The 20,961-nt window shown below is 25.4% G+C and overlaps 1 protein-coding gene across 1 annotated transcript in view; it reads left to right on the top strand.

The window, feature by feature from the left end:
- Window positions 1–20,961, top strand: part of LOC109596306 (stAR-related lipid transfer protein 13) — a 102,376-nt gene that overhangs the window by 56,016 nt on the left and 25,399 nt on the right. Inside the window, exon 4 of the mRNA XM_049968285.1 lies at window positions 16,892–16,937. The gene's annotated coding sequence lies outside the window, so the exon portion shown is untranslated. The remainder of the gene's footprint in view (window positions 1–16,891; window positions 16,938–20,961) is intronic.

Raw genomic sequence — 20,961 nt, 5'->3', positions numbered from 1 at the left:
TAATTTTGTACTACAACAAATTTTTAATATTTAATAGTAGCTTAATTGAAAATTTTAGTCTTCTTTTCATTTTATATATTTTTTATCAGTTAAAATGTCCTTAAAATACAATTTTTAAGCCTTAATATAATTTTTTTACAATAACCTGGTAATATTTTTTATGATTCAGACATGACATATTACAGAAAAGATTGAAATTGACAAATTAATTGTGTCCTACAACAAATTTTTAATGTTTAACAGTTGCTTAATTGAACATTTTATATATTTTTATCAGTTAAAATGTCCTTAAACTGTTAAGTCTTAATTTAAAATTTTTACAATAATCTGGTAAAATATTTTATTGTTCGGACATGAAATATCACAGAAAAGATTAAAATTGACATTACTACAACAAATTTTTAATGTTCCATAGTTGCTTAATTAAAATTTTTAGTCTTCTTCATATTTTATATTTTTTTATATCAGTTAAATTGTGTTTAAATTATACTTTTTGAATCTCAGTAAGATTTTTATAATAATCTGGTAATACACTTAATTGTTCAGACATAGCATTTTTTTATATGGGTGAATAAATAGTAAAAGACAAATATATGATGTATATATATGACACACACACACACACACTCACACGTATGTATGTATATTAATAAAAACCAATTGAAAACCATATAATTAACATATCACGTGACCGTATTACTTCACCAAACCCAACGTATTCAGCTTACCCGAGGTAAAAGAAGAATGAGAAAAAAAAAGAAGAGAAGAAACATTCTTCGGTGTTTCTAATTTCTTTTAAAATATATGGAACTGTAAAAACGCCAGAAGTGTCAAGTTTAATAGGCCGTTTGTTTCCGGTAATTTAATTCGAAAATGAAAGTTCGACATAAAATGTAGAAATGATATGTTTATAATTATAGTGGCGATGTAGGGCGATACATACAACACGAGGAATGTCGCGGGAAAACGCCACACAAAAAGACCTTAATTATTTTTGCTTAACGGTTTCACCGACGACTCCGTTCGATAACAATGTAACAGTCCGACTTAATTAATTGATCAGTTACCGGAATTGATTTGATTAGGTTTTTTTTTTGCTCAGTTTGTTCGTTTATTTTTATTTTGACAGTTGACTAATAATTCCTCCCACGTTTGAATGCGATAGAATTAATTCATTTCGTTGGAATATTTATTGTTGTTGTTTAAATTTTAGTCGTAAATGAGTCTGCCTAATTTAATGCAGTCATAAATGTCATACAATACGTACGTATCTAGGTAGTTGCTCTACTTTTGTAGAATTAACAAATTTAATATTTAATAAATTCTTTGGTGATAATATTTTCGTTGATCTACTTTAAAAGTAGATTAATATTTACAAACCATTACAGAGAGTCTGTCTAGATTTATGGAATTGACTAATTTAATATTTATTCTTTTGTGACAATAGTTTAATCGATTAGCTTTAAAAGTAGTTTACAAATAATAAAAATATCTTATTTTGAAACTTACTTAAATTGTAATATAATTTATCAGTTCAACACAGCTGAAATTGTTAGACATTTTCATTTTCTAATTAGTGTTAATTTAGTTCTAAACACTCTTTCTTAATTAAGTTGCCTACAAACTTTTCTAAGAACTGATCTTTGAAATTGACATATATATTTAAAATTCATGCTTTAGTTTCAGTATTTTATTTGCTCTGGATTAAAACTAGTTTGTAAATTATAAAAATGTATTTTAAAATAAAAATTAAAAACACTTAAATTGTAATATTATTTATCAGTTCAATGTAGCTGAAATTGTCAGACATTTTTATTTTATAATTAATGTTAATTTAGTTCTGAAAACTTAATTAATACTTTAGTGACAGTATTTTAATTGATCTGGTTTAAAAGTAGTTTGAAATTATTGAAAATGTTTTATTTTAAAACATGTATTAAAAACACTTAAATTGTAATATAATTTATCAATTTAACGTAGCTGAAATTTTAATTTTATTTACTAATTACAGTTAAAAGTTAGTTATAAATTTATGCTTAATTAAGGGAATTAATTTAAATCCAGTCTTAAGTCTCATAAACATTTTCTACTCGTTCTACTTTTATGTAATTAGCAAATTTAATATTTATTATTTAGTGAGCCTATTTTAATTGGTCTGGTTTAGAAGTAATTTGATCAATTTGCCAATAAATGATTTATTGTCAAACAAGTCAATTAACCTCTAATAACAACATTAATGTTACTTTTTTACAGTTTTCCATCAATTCCTTATAAGTCACAACACAATTTATTTATACAACGAAATTGACATTTAAAATTCCATATCAAGTTGAGTATTAATAATAAAACTTATTAATATAGAACTGACAAATTAAATACTTACAATTAGCGACAGTAATTTAATTGATCTCAAGGTGAAAGTATTAAAAAAGCCGCAATTACATTTCAACAAATCCAGTTGGATTAGACCACTATTTAGCCTTTATGGAATTGACGCACTTAATATTTTCTAATTAGTGTCAAAATTAAGCCGTAAATAGTTGTTGGTCAATTGTTAAGCTTGTTTAACCTGATGCAGGACTTAATATAAAATTTATGGAAAAAATATTATAAAATTCCAACGTATAATTTATTACTGTAATAAACAAGAAATTATGTTGATAAATTATTGTGTAAATTTATATGGGAACTTTTCAATAACCACGTTTAGTTCCATATTTCTCACATAATTTCACTGTAATATGAACGGTTTAATTGTGGTGTAATAAATCCGGAGTGTGTTGTTTAAAGTCAAACCCAAAAACAAACGTAAAAAAACCTAAAGGGCACTCGAAACTTTAGGTGAATAAAGAGAAAGAATGCACCCAGAGGTATTCCAATAAAAAGGAAACCAATCGGTTTTATTTGTCGAATAATGGAGGGTCCTTAAACCGTGTAAAATACAGTTACTTTTAAGAACCTTAAAAGTGTCATTTGTGTCAATAGTGGAGGGCCAATATTTAACCGCTTTAGGGTGGCGGTGTCCTTTTTTATGAAAATTAGATGCCGCATCCAAACAGTGAGGCCATTAAATTCGTTTGCTCCATTTCTCCACGGCACGCTAATAGAAAATTCAATTTGTTCGAAATTAATTGTGGTCAATATTTATTCAAAAATTTCCCTTTCGACATTCTTTTACGGGCACGATAACTCGGCGGATGAATTAATTAATTAAAATTTCGTAGGGACCGCCGAGGACTCGGATTCGTTGCTCTTAAGACATTAATTTTTTTAAGATACATATCACTAAATTATTTTTCGTGTGTGGATGAAATTATCGTCATCGGGTGCGTGTATGTGGTCTTTGATGTGATGGTTTTATGTACTTTGGTATTTTTATGATGATTTAGATACAACTAATGTAAGAATGATAATGTTTTATTAAAACGTTAAATTAATTTTATAGTTTGAAGAATACTAGTAGGTTTTATTTGGAAGAGGATTTCTAAGTCGAAAACCATCTTGGTACCTTAACTGTTCCTGAGTAATTATTGGATTTATAGTCCAAAATAGCTATATCAGATACCTATGAAGGCATAAAAACAAGGATACTTCCTGTATTCACTTTTCTATCCAAAGAACAGAGAAATCTAACTTATCTTAACCATTTTTAGATCAAAACAAGTTCTTCCATAATTTTTCTTGAATAATGACGTTCCTTAAATATCAATTTATGTTAATCCAGTGCTGAATCTTGACTATATTATACCAAAGACATAAAAAATAAGGATATTTTGTATATTCACTTTCCTATCCAAATAAATAGGAAAACTAACTTAACCTAACCATTTTTAGATGAAAACAAGTTCCTCCTTGATGTCAATTAACCAAAACAAAATTCATCTCGTGTTAAAACTTTTACAAATTGCTTTATAAGCCCCCAATTTAACATACAAGGGAAGAAGAGAAAGTTTTTGTCTTGGAACCAAAAGTTTATTGATTATATTTTATCTTCCTTGAATAATGACGTTCCTAAAAGACCAATTTATGTTCATTCATTGCTGAATCTTAACTATATTATACCAAAAGCATAAAAAACAAGGATATTTTGTGTATTTACATTCCTATCCAAAGAAGAAGCAAATCTAACTTAATCTAACCATTTTTAGATCAAAACAAGTTCCTCCATGATGTCAAGTAACCAAAACAAAGTTCATTTTGTTTTAAAGCTTTTACAAATTGTTTTATAAGCCCCCAATTTAACATACAAGTGTGGAAGAAAGACATAGAAGACTAGGGTACTTTGTATATTCACTTTCCTATCCAAAGAAGAAGGAAATCTAACTTAATCTAACCATATTTAGATCAAAACAAGTTCCTTCATGATGTCAAGTAACCAAATCAAAGTTCATTTGGTGTTAACACTTTTACAAATTACTTCAAAAATCCCCAATTTAACATACAAGGGTGGAAGAAAGACTTTTTGTCTTGGAACCAAAAGTTTATTGATTATATTTTATCTTCCTTGAATAATGACGTTCCTAAAAGACCAATTTATGTTCATTCATTGCTGAATCTTAACTATATTATACCAAAGACATAAAAAACAAGGATATTTTGTATATTCACTTTCTTATCCAAAGAAATAGGAAAACTAACTTAACCTAACCATTTTTAGATCAAAACAAGTTCCTCCATGATGTCAGTTAACCAAAACAAAATTCATCTCGTGTTAAAACTTTTACAAATTACTTCAAAAGGTCCAATTGAACAACAAATGATGGGAGAAAGACTTTTTGTTTTAAAATCAAAAGTTCATTGACAATACAAAGTTTATCTAGTGTTAAAGCTTTTACAAATTGTTTCATAAGTCCCCAAATTAACATAAAAGGGTGGAAGAAAGTCTTTTTGTCTTGGACACAAAAGTTATTTTATCTTCCTTGAATAATGACGTTCCTTAAAGCCCAATTTGTGTTATCCCAGTGCTGACTCTTAACTCTATCGTAAAAAATAAGGATACTTTCCTTTTACAAGGAAAAGGATATCTAACCTAAGTTAACCAATTTTAGATCAAAACAAATTCCTGTCTGATGTTCTTCATAGTTAATTTGCTTCCTACTCCAGGTGTATCTGGCTAATTAGACTTTAATTTTAAGTATGAAATTTCTATTTTGACCTCAAAAAGTATCTTTATTTCTTTACGTATGTGTTTTCTGATAATTAAATTCAATTAACCTCAAAAACTGGAGCTGATAGACAAAATCCGACCTGTAATAATTTGATTGACTTCGATTATAATTTTAGATTAAACCCATTTTAGACACTCCTTGCGAAGTACTAATTCCCGCCTGTCGCATTTTACGAATACACAAATTACTGCATGAAAATAGAAATGTCTATTTTAATAGACGGTTGTATGAATTTACTGCTATAGAGTATAACAATAAATTACAATACTTGTCACATATTCAATCTTTGGTAGATTTTCTGAAGATTATATACCGTTGCATAATGTAAGATATGTCACGTAATAAAAATAAACAACAGCTCACCTCACCAACAAGTTCAAACACAAGAGCTTTGCCGGTACGACGTTTTTGAGCAACAATTAAGCTGTGATATTAATTAAGTCCGCTGAAGGTGTTAATATTGCGGCTAAATGGTCAATTAAAAACAATATTTCCGATGTATATGTGTGCCACAGCTTAGTAGATTAATAAACACATCGCTGCGAAGTCACACTTGCCTGGCTTTCAATGCAAATGTTTATAACATTAGATAAGATGTTAAATAATCACTTGCAGTGCGTAAGACACCAACATGTTTTTCTCGTCAACACGTCGATTTGGTAAATGGGAGAATGTTAATTGATTTAAAAATGGGCAAAATAAAACGTGTAATCGACAAACGAGGAGGTTTACGTTTTTATATAAAGTGCATCGTTTGCTTTAAAAGTGCTGAAACGTTAATAAAAATATATTTTATTTAGTGTACATGTTGTGATATTGGATAATAAGGTAATATTTATATTAATATAACAGATGCAAAAAAATTGCAATTAAGGAAATGATCGATCGACGTTAAAAAGTGTGTGGCATCATAAAAATGTTTTATTTTAACAATTCAATAAATTAAATCAAATTTTATAAACTATTTATGGCAAAAAATTCATATTAATAATAAAATTTTGTTAGTAAAATATAAAAGATTATTCAGAGAAAATAAATAAATTCAAAATATCTTATTTATTTTAAATAAATTAATAAAATGAACGTTAAAAAACAAATTATTACAACACTAAAAAACTGTTTCTAAACATAGAAAATTAAAACTAATTATTGTCAAACATTTAATTTAACACGTTAACGAACATGTCAACACTTTTTATGGTAAACAATTTAAAGTAATAATATTTTTTTATGAAAATATAGAAAATTATTTCAAAAGAAGTAAAAAAAATCAAAATATCATTTTTATTTTAGCTGGAATGGAAAAAATTTGGACAATTTTATTGTTTTCCAACGACTTTGTTAAATTAAAAACCATAAATTAATTATTGCTAAACTAAAAAACTGTTTCTAAACATGGAAAATTAAAACTAATTTAACAAGCATGTAAACACTTTTTATGGTAAACAATTTAAAGTAATATTTTTTAATGAAAATACAAAAAATTATTTCACAGAAAGTAAAAAAATCAAAATATCAATTTTATTTTGGAAGAAATGGAAACGATTTAGATAATTTCATAGTTTTTTCAACGTGTTTGTTAAATTAAAAACCATAAATTGATTATTGCAACACAAAAAACTGTTTTAAAACATGGAAAATTAAAATTAACTATTGTTACACATTTAATTTAACACGTTAACGAGCATGTCAACACTTTTCATGGTAAATAATTTAATTGTTTATGAAAATAGGGACAATTATTTCAAAAAAAGTAAAAAGTAATAGAAGCAATTTGGACAATTTCATTGTTTTCCAACGAATTTATTAAATTAAAAACCATAAATTAATTATTGCAACACAAAAAAACTGTTTCTAAATATGGAAAATTAAAATTAATTATTATTACACATTTAATTTAACACTTTAACAAGCATTTCAGCACTTTTTATGGTAAACAATTTAAAATTATAATAAAATTTAATTATAAAAATATAAAAGATAATTTCAGAGAAAGTAAAAAAAAACTCAGAATGTCTATTTTAATTTACATAGTTAATAATGAGTTCATAGTTTTTTAACGAATTTATTGTTCAACATTAAAACCAAATTGTTGAAGCACGAAGAAAAAACATGGAAAATTAAAAATAATTATTGTTAAAACATTAACAAGCATTTCGGCACTTTATTATTTCATCTAATATAAAGAAATTCGATAGAAAAATAAATAAACAATTTGAGCAATTTCACTGCCTTGCAATGTGTTGTAAAATAATCTGAAACATTAAAAACCATAAATTAATTAATTCAACATAAAGAAAATTATTTCTAAACATGGAATATTAAAAATAATTACTGTTACACATTTAATTTAACCTTTTAACAAGTATTTCAACATTGTAATGAGTAATAATAAATCACGATTAAGAAAATCAAGAAAAATTTTAATTATAATTTAATAAAGTAAAATCATTCAAAATATCTAATTAATAATTGATAATAATAATAAAATGCTATTATGGGAAAATATTAAATATTTTAGAGAAAAAAAAATAATTTATTTATTTTAGAAGAAATAATTTCTTCGTTTTGTTAAAAAATTGTTCTAAAATAATCTCTAACGTTAAAAACAATAAATTAATTAATACATTATATATTTATTAATTAATTTTTTAATCAATTATAATTAATTATTAATCCATTTATATTAATCTATTAATTAATATAAAAAACTGTTTATATACATGAAAAATTAAAAGCATTTTAACACATTTTATGATAAACAATTAATTTTTATAATATAATTTTATTGAAAATATAATTTTTTTTAGAGAAAATAAATAAAAATACTTCTTTTATTTTAAATGAAATTAGTACAGTGATACAATTTGAACAAATTTGTTCAATTAAAAATCTCCACAAAATATCTGTTCAGAAAAATAATAATAAAAATAATTCAATTCCTTAACGTTTTAAGGATTTCAATACTGTTATTTATGATAAACAATTTATAATAATAATAATAATAATAATAATAATAATAATAAAATAAATAATATTATGAAGGAACAATAAATTATTTCAGAAAAAGTAAAAGAATCAACAAAAACAAACTTAAAACAATTATTGTAAAAGGAAAAAACAGTAAATAATTATTAATACACATGAAAAATTAAAAATAATCATTGTTACATATCCAATATTTTAACAAATATTTCGTTGCTGTTTATAATAAACAATTAATTAATTATAATAATAATAAATTTATTCTGAAAACATAAAAGAATATTCAAAGAATATAAAAATAAAAATATTAATTTTATTTTAAATGAAATATAATACAATAATTATTGTGATATAAAAAATCTGTTTAGAAAATAAAACAAAAAAAATAATTAGTCATTAGTAAGAGGGATTCGTTAGTTTTATTTGCACAGTTGTCAAACAATTTTTATTAATAAAAAATAAATAATATTATGGATTTTTGAAGTAAAAAAATCAATTTCATTTTCGAGAAAAAAATACAATAAAATTTAAATAAATAATTTCACTGTTTCGCTTTGGAATCATTCTAACATTAACAACCATAAAACAATTGTTGACAAAGGGAAAAGACAGTAAATAATTACTGATACACATGAAAAATAATTATTGTTACACATTCAACTTAATATTTTTACAAACATTTCGTCACTGTTTATAATAAACAAGTAATTAATTATAATAATAATAATTTTATTCTGAAAACAAGAAAGTAAAAAAAATTAAAAATATTTATTTTAATTTAAATGAAATACATAATAATCATTGTGATATAAAAAATCAGTTTTAGGAATTCGTCAGTGTTTTTTGAATAGTTGTTAAACAATTTTTATTAATTAAAAATAAATGATTATTTTATTATGGATTATTGAAGTAAAAAAACTCAAAATTTCATTTTCAATTTAAATGAAATTTAAACAAATAATTTCACTGTGCCATGAAATCGTTCTAAAATAATCTCCAACATTAACAACCATGAAACAATTATTGCAACACGAAAAAAAGCAATTTCGAAACGTGGAAAATAAAAAATAATTACTGATACACATTCAATTTAACACGTTAACAAGCATTTCGTCACTGCATCGAGTGCGTAATGAAAAATAAGTGTTATTAATGGTTAATGGGCACTTTTACAGTTAGAATAGTTTTACATTTTCACAAAGGCGATTAGTGGTGGTACATCACTGGATTCTAATATATATACATATATATACGCATTCGATTTAGGTGGAAAGAGAGAGTTTTCACATACAGTACCGGACAGAATTACGGAAACATTTCGTCGGTCTCTTTTTAAAATAAATCACACACGGCCCAAACAGAGAAAGTTGAAGGAGGATACGTGGAGAAAATCGTTACACGAACGCCCATCATTATCGTTCATAACGAATGCGTTAATTGTGATAGAATAAAATCGCGTACCCGTACTTGTTTGTGTTTACGGTATATGCGGCAAATAAAATTATAATTACTGTTAAAATGTTATTTATGTCCGTCGATGGATTTTAAGCAATTTCAAGCTTAATAATCTTGAATAATGTATGAGAAATATAAGAAACATAATGAGGAATGTTGGACATAAAGTACTTGTTAGATTAAATTTATTGGTTAATTTGTATCGATAATTAGAATCGAAGCAAAAAAAATCGATTCGCAAATAATTTAACGGTACGTGTAATCAGTAGCACTAAAATAATGCGGTGTTTATCGGTACGATTGAAAACGCGTACCGGTAACTGTATTCTTATTATCACGTCAGTCAATTAATGAGATGATGTATGGTCCTGAAAAAATTATAATAATCATTAGTAAATCTTTCATCTGCGCCACATAATTACCTTTGATTCAACTTCGACATATTAGAAAAACAGGTTAAATGCGTGCACTCAACTATAATATATGTATTAGGATTAAGATATTCAAAAATCAATGAATAAATTACGAACCATAAAACTGTAGACGTGAACGATTTTAAGGAAATCAAAATATGTCAATCCGATAACCGATTAACAATAACGAAAACGATTTATTCAAATCAGCTAATTACGTAACGATGCCTAGTTAGATTTGGATCCAGTTTCGTGCTGAAAAATTGTGTCGTTTCTTGATGGCACTGCTTTCAGGATTAAATACGTGCACAACCACACGACCATAGTTTTTTTAATGGTCACTTGTAAAAAATACTGTTTTCCATGTGTTTTCTCCTAAGTTACCTGAAATGATCTTAATCAAAGATAAATTACTTTTCCAACAAGCTAAAATAACATACCATTCTTTAAAATAACTTTTATTCATTAAAATAACCATTACAATGAACAATTTCTATATCTATTATATCTATAAACAAATTCAAGCCACCAGAAAAAACTGGGCTTTTGAGCTGAAAAAACATCAACCTTAGTTTTGACCTTCTCTTCAGAATTTAATTATTTATTACATTAAAAATTAGACAATGACATTAATATATATACATGGAGAAGTATTTGGACTACATGATAGAAGGGGTAAAACTTCCCCATTTAAAGCTTTCTCTGACACTCTAATGGAACATGTGGTCTTGCCTTGTCATGAAGAAGCAGAATGTCTCTTCCATTGACTAAAGAAGCTAGTTTTTGAGGAAGTTTATCAAATTTGCTAGCAGTAGACAACTATATTGATCATTTAGCTTTGTAATCCACCATACAAACTTCAAAATTTTCTTAACTTCATGTAATTCATGTAGAATCTATTTTCAAACTTGTTGATGAAGTTCTTTGCATGAAGCCTCTCTAATAGTTGATTCATCGTAGTTTAATTTCCAAACATGTTTCTCAAGGATTTTGCAGGAAATATAGTTTAATTTCTTCGTTGGTACAGTTTTCAGAACGACCTTGAGGTTGTTCCTCTTAAATACATACAGTGTGATTTTTAAATAGCCCCTTTTGTTTCTTTAAGCTGATTTTAGAACTCATAAAGCAAATTAGAATTTGATCACAGCTTTCAGGATTAAATATGTGCACAAACACACGACCACAGTTTTTTTTAATTGTCACCTGTAATAATAGTTTTCTTCTAAGTCACCTGAAATGTTCTGAAATTATCTTAACCACAGATAATTTACTTTCCCAACAAGCTAAAAATAGCATTTTTTAAAATAACTTATTCATCAAAATAACCATTACAGTGAACAATTTCTATGTCTATTCTATCTATAAACAAATTCAAGCCACCAGTAAAAACTGGGCTTTTGAGCTGAAAAAAGATCAACCTTAGTTTTGACCTCCTCTTCAGAATTTAATTATTTATTACATTAAAAGTTAGACAATGACATTAATACATATATATGGAGAAATATCTGGACTACATGATAGAAGAGGTAAAACTTCCCCATTTAAAGCTTTCTCTGACACTCTAATGAGACATGTGGTCTTGCCTTGTCATGAAGAAGCAGAATGTCTCTTCCATTGACTAAAGAAGCTAGTTTTTGAGGAAGTTTATCAAATTTGCTAGCAGTAGACAATTATATTGATCATTTAGCCTTGTAATTCACCAAACAATCTTCAAAATTTTCTTAACTTCATGTAATTCATGTAGAATCTATTTTCAAACTTGTTGATGAAGTTCTTTGCATGAAGCCTCTTTCTAATAGTTGATTCATCGTAGTTTAATTTCCAAACATGTTTCTGAAGGATTTTGCAGGAAATATAGCTTAATTTCTTCGTTGGTACAGTTTTCAGGACGACCTTGAGGTTGTTCCTCTTAAATACATACAGTGTGATTTTTAAATAGCCCCTTTTGTTTCTTTAAGCTGATTTTAGAACTCATAGATCAAATTAGAATTTGATCACAGCTTTCAGGATTAAATATGTGCACAAGCACACGACCATAGTTTTTTTAATGGTCACCTGTAATAATAGTTTTCTTCTAAGTCACCTGAAATGTTCTGAAATTATCTTAACCACAGATAATTTACTTTCCCAACAAGCTAAAAATAGCATTTTTTAAAATAACTTATTCATCAAAATAACCATTACAGTGAACAATTTCTATGTCTATTCTATCTATAAACAAATTCAAGCCACCAGTAAAAACTGGGCTTTTGGACTTAAAAAAGATCAACCTTAGTTTTGACCTCCTCTTCAGAATTTAATTATTTATTACATTAAAAGTTAGACAATGACATTAATACATATATATGGAGAAATATCTGGACTAGATGATAGAAGAGGTAAAACTTCCCCATTTAAAGCTTTCTCTGACACTCTAATGAGACATGTGGTCTTGCCTTGTCATGAAGAAGCAGAATGTCTCTTCCATTGACTAAAGAAGCTAGTTTTTGAGGAAGTTTATCAAATTTGCTAGCAGTAGACAATTATATTGATCATTTAGCCTTGTAATTCACCAAACAATCTTCAAAATTTTCTTAACTTCATGTAATTCATGTAGAATCTATTTTCAAACTTGTTGATGAAGTTCTTTGCATGAAGCCTCTTTCTAATAGTTGATTCATCGTAGTTTAATTTCCAAACATGTTTCTGAAGGATTTTGCAGGAAATATAGCTTAATTTCTTCGTTGATACAGTTTTCAGGACGACCTTGAGGTTGTTCCTCTTAAATACATACAGTGTGATTTTTAAATAGCCCCTTTTGTTTCTTTAAGCTGACTTTAGAACTCATAGATCAAATTAGAATTTGATCACAGCTTTCAGGATTAAATATGTGCACAAGTACACGACCATAGTTTTTTTAATGGTCACCTGTAATAATAGTTTTCTTCTAAGTCACCTGAAATGTTCTGAAATTATCTTAACCACAGATAATTTACTTTCCCAACACGCTAAAAATAGCATTTTTTAAAATAACTTATTCATCAAAATAACCATTACAGTGAACAATTTCTATGTCTATTCTATCTATAAACAAATTCAGGCCACCAGTAAAAACTGGGCTTTTGAGCTGAAAAAACATCAACCTTAGTTTTGACCTCCTCTTCAGAATTTAATTATTTATTACATTAAAAGTTAGACAATGACATTAATACATATATATGGAGAAATATCTGGACTACATGATAGAAGAGTTAAAACTTTCCCATTTAAAGCTTTCTCTGACACTCTAATGAGACATGTGGTCTTGCCTTGTCATAAAGAAGCAGAATGTCTCTTCAATTGACTAAAGAAGCTAGTTTTTGAGGAAGTTTATCAAATTTGCTAGCAGTAGACAATTATATTGATCATTTAGCCTTGCAATCCACCATACAATTTTCAAAATTTTCTTAACTTCGTGTAATTCATGTAGAATCTATTTTCAAACTTGTTGATGAAGTTCTTTGCATGAAGCCTCTTTCTAATAGTTGATTCATTGTAGTTTAATTTCCAAACATGTTTCTGAAGGATTTTGCAGGAAATATAGCTTAATTTCTTCGTTGGTACAGTTTTCAGGACGACCTTGAGGTTGTTCATCTTAAATACATACAGTGTGATTTTTAAATAGCCTATTTTGTTCCCTTAAGCTGATTTTTGATATGAATACACAAATTTTATCTCAAAAAAAGCTATAAATACAACGTAGGAAAAAATAAGTAACAAACTAAAAGTCAGTTTTCCTTTGTCTGGTCTGTAAATTCTTGTAACACTTAAAGCCAACCTATTTGGGACACCCTGTACAATATACAATAATAATAAATGTGCGACGATTAAAAATGTTAAAACTGTAAGACGACGGACAATTAAACATTGTTTGGTTTTTCAGTTCAGTCAACGATTCTAAAGTGGACAATAAAAACAATAGGCATGCTTGAACGTATAATGAATTGTTCAAGAATATACAATAACAGTAGCAGACAATTTTATGTGTTTGTGTCCACAAAGAAACGACTCTCAGATTTTTATTTCGATTCTATACACACGTCAAGCTTATATTTGCAATGTATCATTAGCATTAAATGGAAGATAATAAATAGATATTGAGTAATTTCAATTTGTAAAAAACGTTAATTCAATGTGTGCAATATGTTAAATAATGCTAAATATAAGGCCTTCACTGGTTATAACTTACATATGCTAAGTAAGCTGCTCAAAACAATCCAGTGTTTTTGTACGGCACTTCGATTAATTGATGGAAATAAACATCTTCAGATTTTAATGAAAATATACTACTGAATGGTCTGATAAAAAACTAATAAAATCTAAGAGTAATCTAAATTATTACTAAAAATACATAAAAACTATTCCCTAATTATTAAACCAACAAGTTGTTTTTAAGCTTTTAGATTAAAATTCTATAAATAACTGTTATTGAAAGTTGTGTCACTCAATTAAATAAATAGTCGTGGGACTGAAACATTACTAACTTGGTTTTACAACCAATTTTCTAAGAATATGAATAAATTTTGATTGATTTTTCACGAAATTGACATGATAATTAATTAATAAATCAAACTTTCTTTTTTAATCTCGTCTAATCTTAATGAGATTTATTAAAAAGAAAAATTTTAAAATTAAATTCTCCGGAGGAATACCTGATTAATTATTATACAAGTCTTGATTAACAAAGACACAAGGCCTTAAAATATGTAATATATTACACAGCAATAAAAAGTTTTAAAACACTTTTAATTAAAAAACTGTTTATTAATATAATAAAGATTTATGAAACAATGTTTACCTAAAATAAATTTAAAGTGACCTTGAAATATGTATATAGAAAACAAATTAATAGTTTTCAATTAAAAAAACAATTAACTGAGAAAATAAAATGTAAATGTAAATAATTCTTTATTTTTTGTGAATATTAACGTTATTAGAAATTATTAAGTCTTAAAATTACATAATAATAAAAATTGAACCATTTTTAAAACAATTTTAATTACTAGAACAGAGTTTTATGAAACAATAATTACATAAAATAAATTAAAGATGGCCCTGAAATGTGTATATTGACAAAAATTAATATTTTTTAAATTGTTTTAAAAAATAATTAATTGGCAAAATAAAAAATGAACCAATTTTAAAACAACTTTAATTAATAACACAAAGTTTTATGAAACAATAATTACATAAAATAAATTAAAAATGGGCCTGAAATATGGATATTGATAAAAAATAATATTTTTTAATATATAGTATATAATTAATTGGCAAAAAAAAAATTAACCATTTTTAAAACAATTTTAATTATAAAACGATAATTACAAACAATAAATTATGCCCTGAAATATGTAACAACATATATTGATAAAAATTAATATTTTTTTAATTATTCTAAAAAAATTAATTGGCAACATAAGGAAATAAAAAATGAACCATTTATAAAACAATTTTAATTAATAAAACAAATTTTAATGAAACAATAATTACATGAAATAAATTAAAGATGGCTCTAAAATATGTAATATTTATAAAAAATAATGTTTTTTAAATTATTCTAAAAGATAATTAATTAGTAAAATAAAAATTAAATAAAAAGTAAATCTTATCTTGAATAAATATTTTTAATAATAATAATGTTTCAAAATAATGTTAATGAAACAAAAATTACCTAAAATTTAAAATGACCCTAAACTATATGTATATATAAGACAAAATTAAGTACAGGACAATTTATATTAAAAATTAATTAAAATTGCAATAAATAAGGTATATAATTATACCTTTTAAACTCTTATGAATGTTGAATTTTTATATTGTTAATAACAACCATTTTTTTTATTATTTATCATTTTAATTACATAAATTTTGTTCTTCTTTAAATTCTTTAAAAATACCTGGTTTTAAAACATCGTTAACAAGGACATATTTCAGCTTAAAACAGATAAAAATTACCTTAATACAAAACAAAACAATAAAATATTTCTAATGAAATAAAACCGTTTTAATTATTAAAGTGTCCATTAATTTTACATTTTACACCTCATGGTTAGTTGTTTTATTATGTTGTACAAGTAATTATTATTCATTTCCAATAATACTGCAAACAGTTTTACAATTTATTTTTTAACTAATTCATCATTTAAAAATATTCGATTAATTTAAAAACAAATTGTTCACTAATTGCCGGCCTTAAAACTGAACCGCATTTTATCATAATTTTCTCAGCTTTTAAAACATCCATCAGACCACGTTTAAGAACACACCCCCCTCATCAACGCCAGACGAAAATAGATCGAAATCATCCCTTAGGTCTGTAACACATATTTAACAAATGTTGGTATGTACGTGAATGGTACCCTTTATCCCAGCGAAAATAGACACAGGAAGGAATCAAGTCTTGGACCATTTAGACCACTTGTTTCATTAACTTTTCTCATAATGTTTCGCATTCGTGTAATTTATGTGTTCGAGGCGTAATTGATTTTACTCGTGTTACTCGTGTCGACGGCAACATTTTAAAATAGAAACGTTGATGATAAAACTTTACATTTTCGTCTTGATTGTCCCTGATGGTTTTTTATTTAAACAATTTTAAGGCGAATTGTTTTGACTACATCAAATGCAAATGGAATATTAAAAAGTTAAGTGTTGTTTTTGTGGTGCTAAATTATGCACATCCATAAAATCGCCATCCAACAGGTATACCTTGAATTTATAAAAAAAAAAACAGTGGGGTTTTAATCCATAAATAAAAGATCAGAGAAAACAGGTATAAAATTTTTCGTATTAACAGATTTTGACACACCTTGTTTATTGTGCCTCTTAATAATTTTTTGAATTTTGTTCTAGGTGATGGGATGAAGCACACTTTTTGACCAGAATAATCATTTCACGGGTAAATATTTTATTTATTATGAAATAAAACATAAAAATGGTTGTCTTTATTGAAAATAATTTATTCATTGTCATAACTTTCGAGTTGGGATGATCAAAAACTGCGGCTAGATCTGGAGAGGAAAATTACTGAAGATTTATTTTATTTAAATATAAGGTTAAAAAGAAAACGAATTGTAATTAATTTTAGAAACTAGATTTTGTAATAGGAAGACGTTTTTATTGATGTGAAGGTTTCACCAAATTAATAAATTTGTGGCAAATAAAACATGTTCAAATGATAAATATTTTGCCATAAGCTTTGTTTTTACATATTTAGACAAAGAACTAAACTATTCTCTTCTAAAAGTCACTTGTGTTTACACAGATCATCAAAAAAATATAAGGTATTCTCTTCTAAAGCAGAAAATATGACAATTAGTTTACTTAATAAAATTTTATACTAAACTGTCATCATCATGTAAAATTATCAATAAACATAATTTGAGACCAATAAAACTTGTTTCAATGATAAATATTTTACCATAAGCTTTATTTTTACAAATTTAGTCAAAGAACTAAACACTTCTCTTCTAAAAATCACTTGTTTTTCACAGATCATCAAAAAAATCTAAGGTATTCTCTTCTAACGCAGAAAATATGACAATTAGTTTACTTAATAAAATTTTATACTAAATTGTCATCATCATTTGAAAATATCAATAAACATAATTTGATACAAATAAAACATGTTTCAATGATAAATATTTTATCATAAGCTTTGTTTTTACAAATTTAATCAAAGAACTAAACTATTCTCTTCTAAAAATCACTTGTTTTTACACAGATCATTAATAAAATCTGAGATATTCTCTTCTAAAGCAGAAAATATGACAATTAGTTTACTTGATAAAATTTTATACTAAATTGTCATCATCATGTGAAATTATCAATAAACATAATTTGAGACAAATAAAACATTTTTCAATGATAAATATTTTGCCATAAGCTTTATTGTTACAAATTTAGTCAAAGAACTAAACTATTCTCTTCTAAAAATCACTTGTTTTTCACAGATCATCAAAAAAATCTAAGGTATTCTCTTCTAAAGCAGAAAATATGACAATTAGTTTACTTGATAAAATTTTATACTAAATTGTCATCATCATGTGAAATTATCAATAAACATAATTTGAGACAAATAAAACATTTTTCAATGATAAATATTTTGCCATAAGCTTTATTGTTACAAATTTAGTCAAAGAACTAAACTATTCTCTTCTAAAAATCACTTGTTTTTCACAGATCATCAAAAAAATCTAAGGTATTCTCTTCTAAAGCAGAAAATATGACAATTAGTTTACTTGATAAAATTTTATACTAAATTGTCATCATCATGTGAAATTATCAATAAACATAATTTGATACAAATAAAACATGTTTCAATGATAAATATTTTACCATAAGCTTTGTTTTTACACATTTAGACAAAGAACTAAACTATTCTCTTCTAAAAATTACTTGATTTTCACAGATCATCAAAAAATCTAAGGTATTCTCTTCTAACGCAGAAAATATGACAATTAGTTTACTTAATAAAATTTTATTCTAAATTGTCATCATCATGTGAAATTATCAATAAATATGATTTGAGATAAATCAAATATGTTCCAATGATAAATATTTTACAATAAGCTTTGTTTTTACAAATTTAATCAAAGAACTACTATTCTCTTCTAAAAATTACTTATTTTTACACAGATCATCAAAAAATCTAAACTATTCTCTCTTAAAGTAGAAAATATTACTAATTAATTTATATAATAAAATTTGAGACTAAATTGGTATCATCATATGAACTTTTCAATAAATCAACATATATTTTTTAAGCTATTCTTTTCTGAAGTAAAATAACTAACTAGTTTATTTAAATAAAATTTAATGCTAAAAGGGAAACTAATTGTAATCAATTGAATTTTATAATAGTATGGCATTTTTTTACTGATGTGAAATTCTCACCAAATTAGTAAGCTATTCTCTCCTAAAATTACTCGTTTCCACACAGATCACCAAAAAATCTAAACTATTCCCATGTAAAGCAGAAAATGTGCCGACAATTAACAAAAACGAAACTTCCATACGATCCACATTGAAATTTAAACTGCATTAAACAGTTTTTTTTTCATCGTATGACTAATCATGTGGATGTTGTGTGACCTTATTTCATGGAACATTGGAAAAAAGTGTGGCCCGTATGCTGAAATAACATTGACGGCGTTGATATTTACTAGACTGCATGAGGATTATTAAATTTGAACGATGTCATCATAGCACAAGCATTTAATGGCCTAGGGTAACAGATGTTGCTGGGAGAGAAAAAAAGAAACGTCTTGGGAAAACACATTCTTTTTAAAAGGAAGGAGGAGAAAAAAAGTCGCCGTAATTGAATTTTTGTGGAATTCGTATGGGTGTTGATGGAGCTGTTAGCAACAATAGGTGTTTTATGGGTATTGGAGGTTTTTTTCTCTGCTGGATAAGATGGATGAATGATTAATGGGATTTTACATATCTATCTCGCTGTTAGATTACAGATCGTCAGCCCCGCCCACCAAAGTCAATAAACGTACTGAATATTTTGTTTTCCATGCGGTTACCAAATTCAGTAGGTGTCTGAGGTTTTTACTATTTGTGAATGAATGAACAATAGATTGCAAAACGGATAGAGACGTCAGAAAAACACTTTCTTTTACGGTTTTGCATTTTCACAACGACAAACTTAATAAATCATACAACACATAAAAACATTAATTCATCTATTTAAAATCACAGCCAAATTAAGTCGGTAATACATTAGAAAGTTTATAATTTAATCCTACGTAATATAATTACAAAATACGCCCAATATTAAGATTACATTCGATTTCCTTATTAATATTATTTTTGTATTAACTTGTAAGTACTTGACATATTAGGCTATTCAGAAAGTTTGTACCAATTACTATTGTACCATTTGTTTGACCACAAATGAATTTATTCGATATGTTCCATTGTTGTTTAATAAAACGGAACAATCTAATTGTCAAAACTATTTCAATTGCTTAAATTGGAGCAGATTTACGTTTCTTAAATTAATGGATGATTAATTAAAAGGCAATTGAAATTCGGAAAATATTTTATAAATTATTTGAATTCCTCACATTTTAATTTTCATTCAAATTTATTATTCACTTTATGTGTTTATTTTTAGATACTTTAATAATTTAATGTTTTATTATAAATTATTGTAGAATTTAATTTTTAAACTCAAATGTACAAAACATTATACTAAATGTTTATAATTAACATTTAGAATATAAAAATTATTTATAATATTTAAAATATAAAAAATAAATAAAATTTTGGTGATTTTTGAATATTTCTAAATAGAATTCCAACATTTAGATGATTTCTTTTACAATAGTTAAATGAATAATAAATAATTAGAATGTTGCTAAAAATTAAGACAAACCTTATTAATATTTTTATGAATAATAATTATTATCAAGTTTCATAAAATTATGTTATTAAAAATGATAAATACTTAAATTTTGGAGATATTTGAAAATCTGAAACATTTGTAAATAAAATTCCAATATATAAGTGTATTTTTTTTACATAATATTTTATTTATATATAAATTATTTTTAATATTTTATTTGTAAATTATTTTTATTATTATTTTTTTTTAATTTATAAAATTTGTTTAAAATTAATTTTATTATTTATTAATAATTAAATAAATGGTAAATAATCAGATTGTTGGTAAAAATGAAGACGTATTAAACATTATAATAAAAATTTATAATCAAAATTTAAACTAAAAACACATTTTTAATATTTAGAAAAATGGTATTTTTATGAATAATAATTATTATTAAATTTAACTTAACTAAAAACATATTTTTAATATTTAGAAAAATGATATTTTTATGAATAATAATTATTATTAACTTTTTATAAAATTGTGTTATTAAAAATGATAGTTATATATAAAATAATTGTTTAAA

This window comes from Aethina tumida, chromosome 1 (assembly GCF_024364675.1).
Source record: "Aethina tumida isolate Nest 87 chromosome 1, icAetTumi1.1, whole genome shotgun sequence".
NCBI classification, from domain to species: domain Eukaryota; kingdom Metazoa; phylum Arthropoda; class Insecta; order Coleoptera; family Nitidulidae; genus Aethina; species Aethina tumida.
This window is presented reverse-complemented; position numbering and strand designations above follow the sequence as displayed.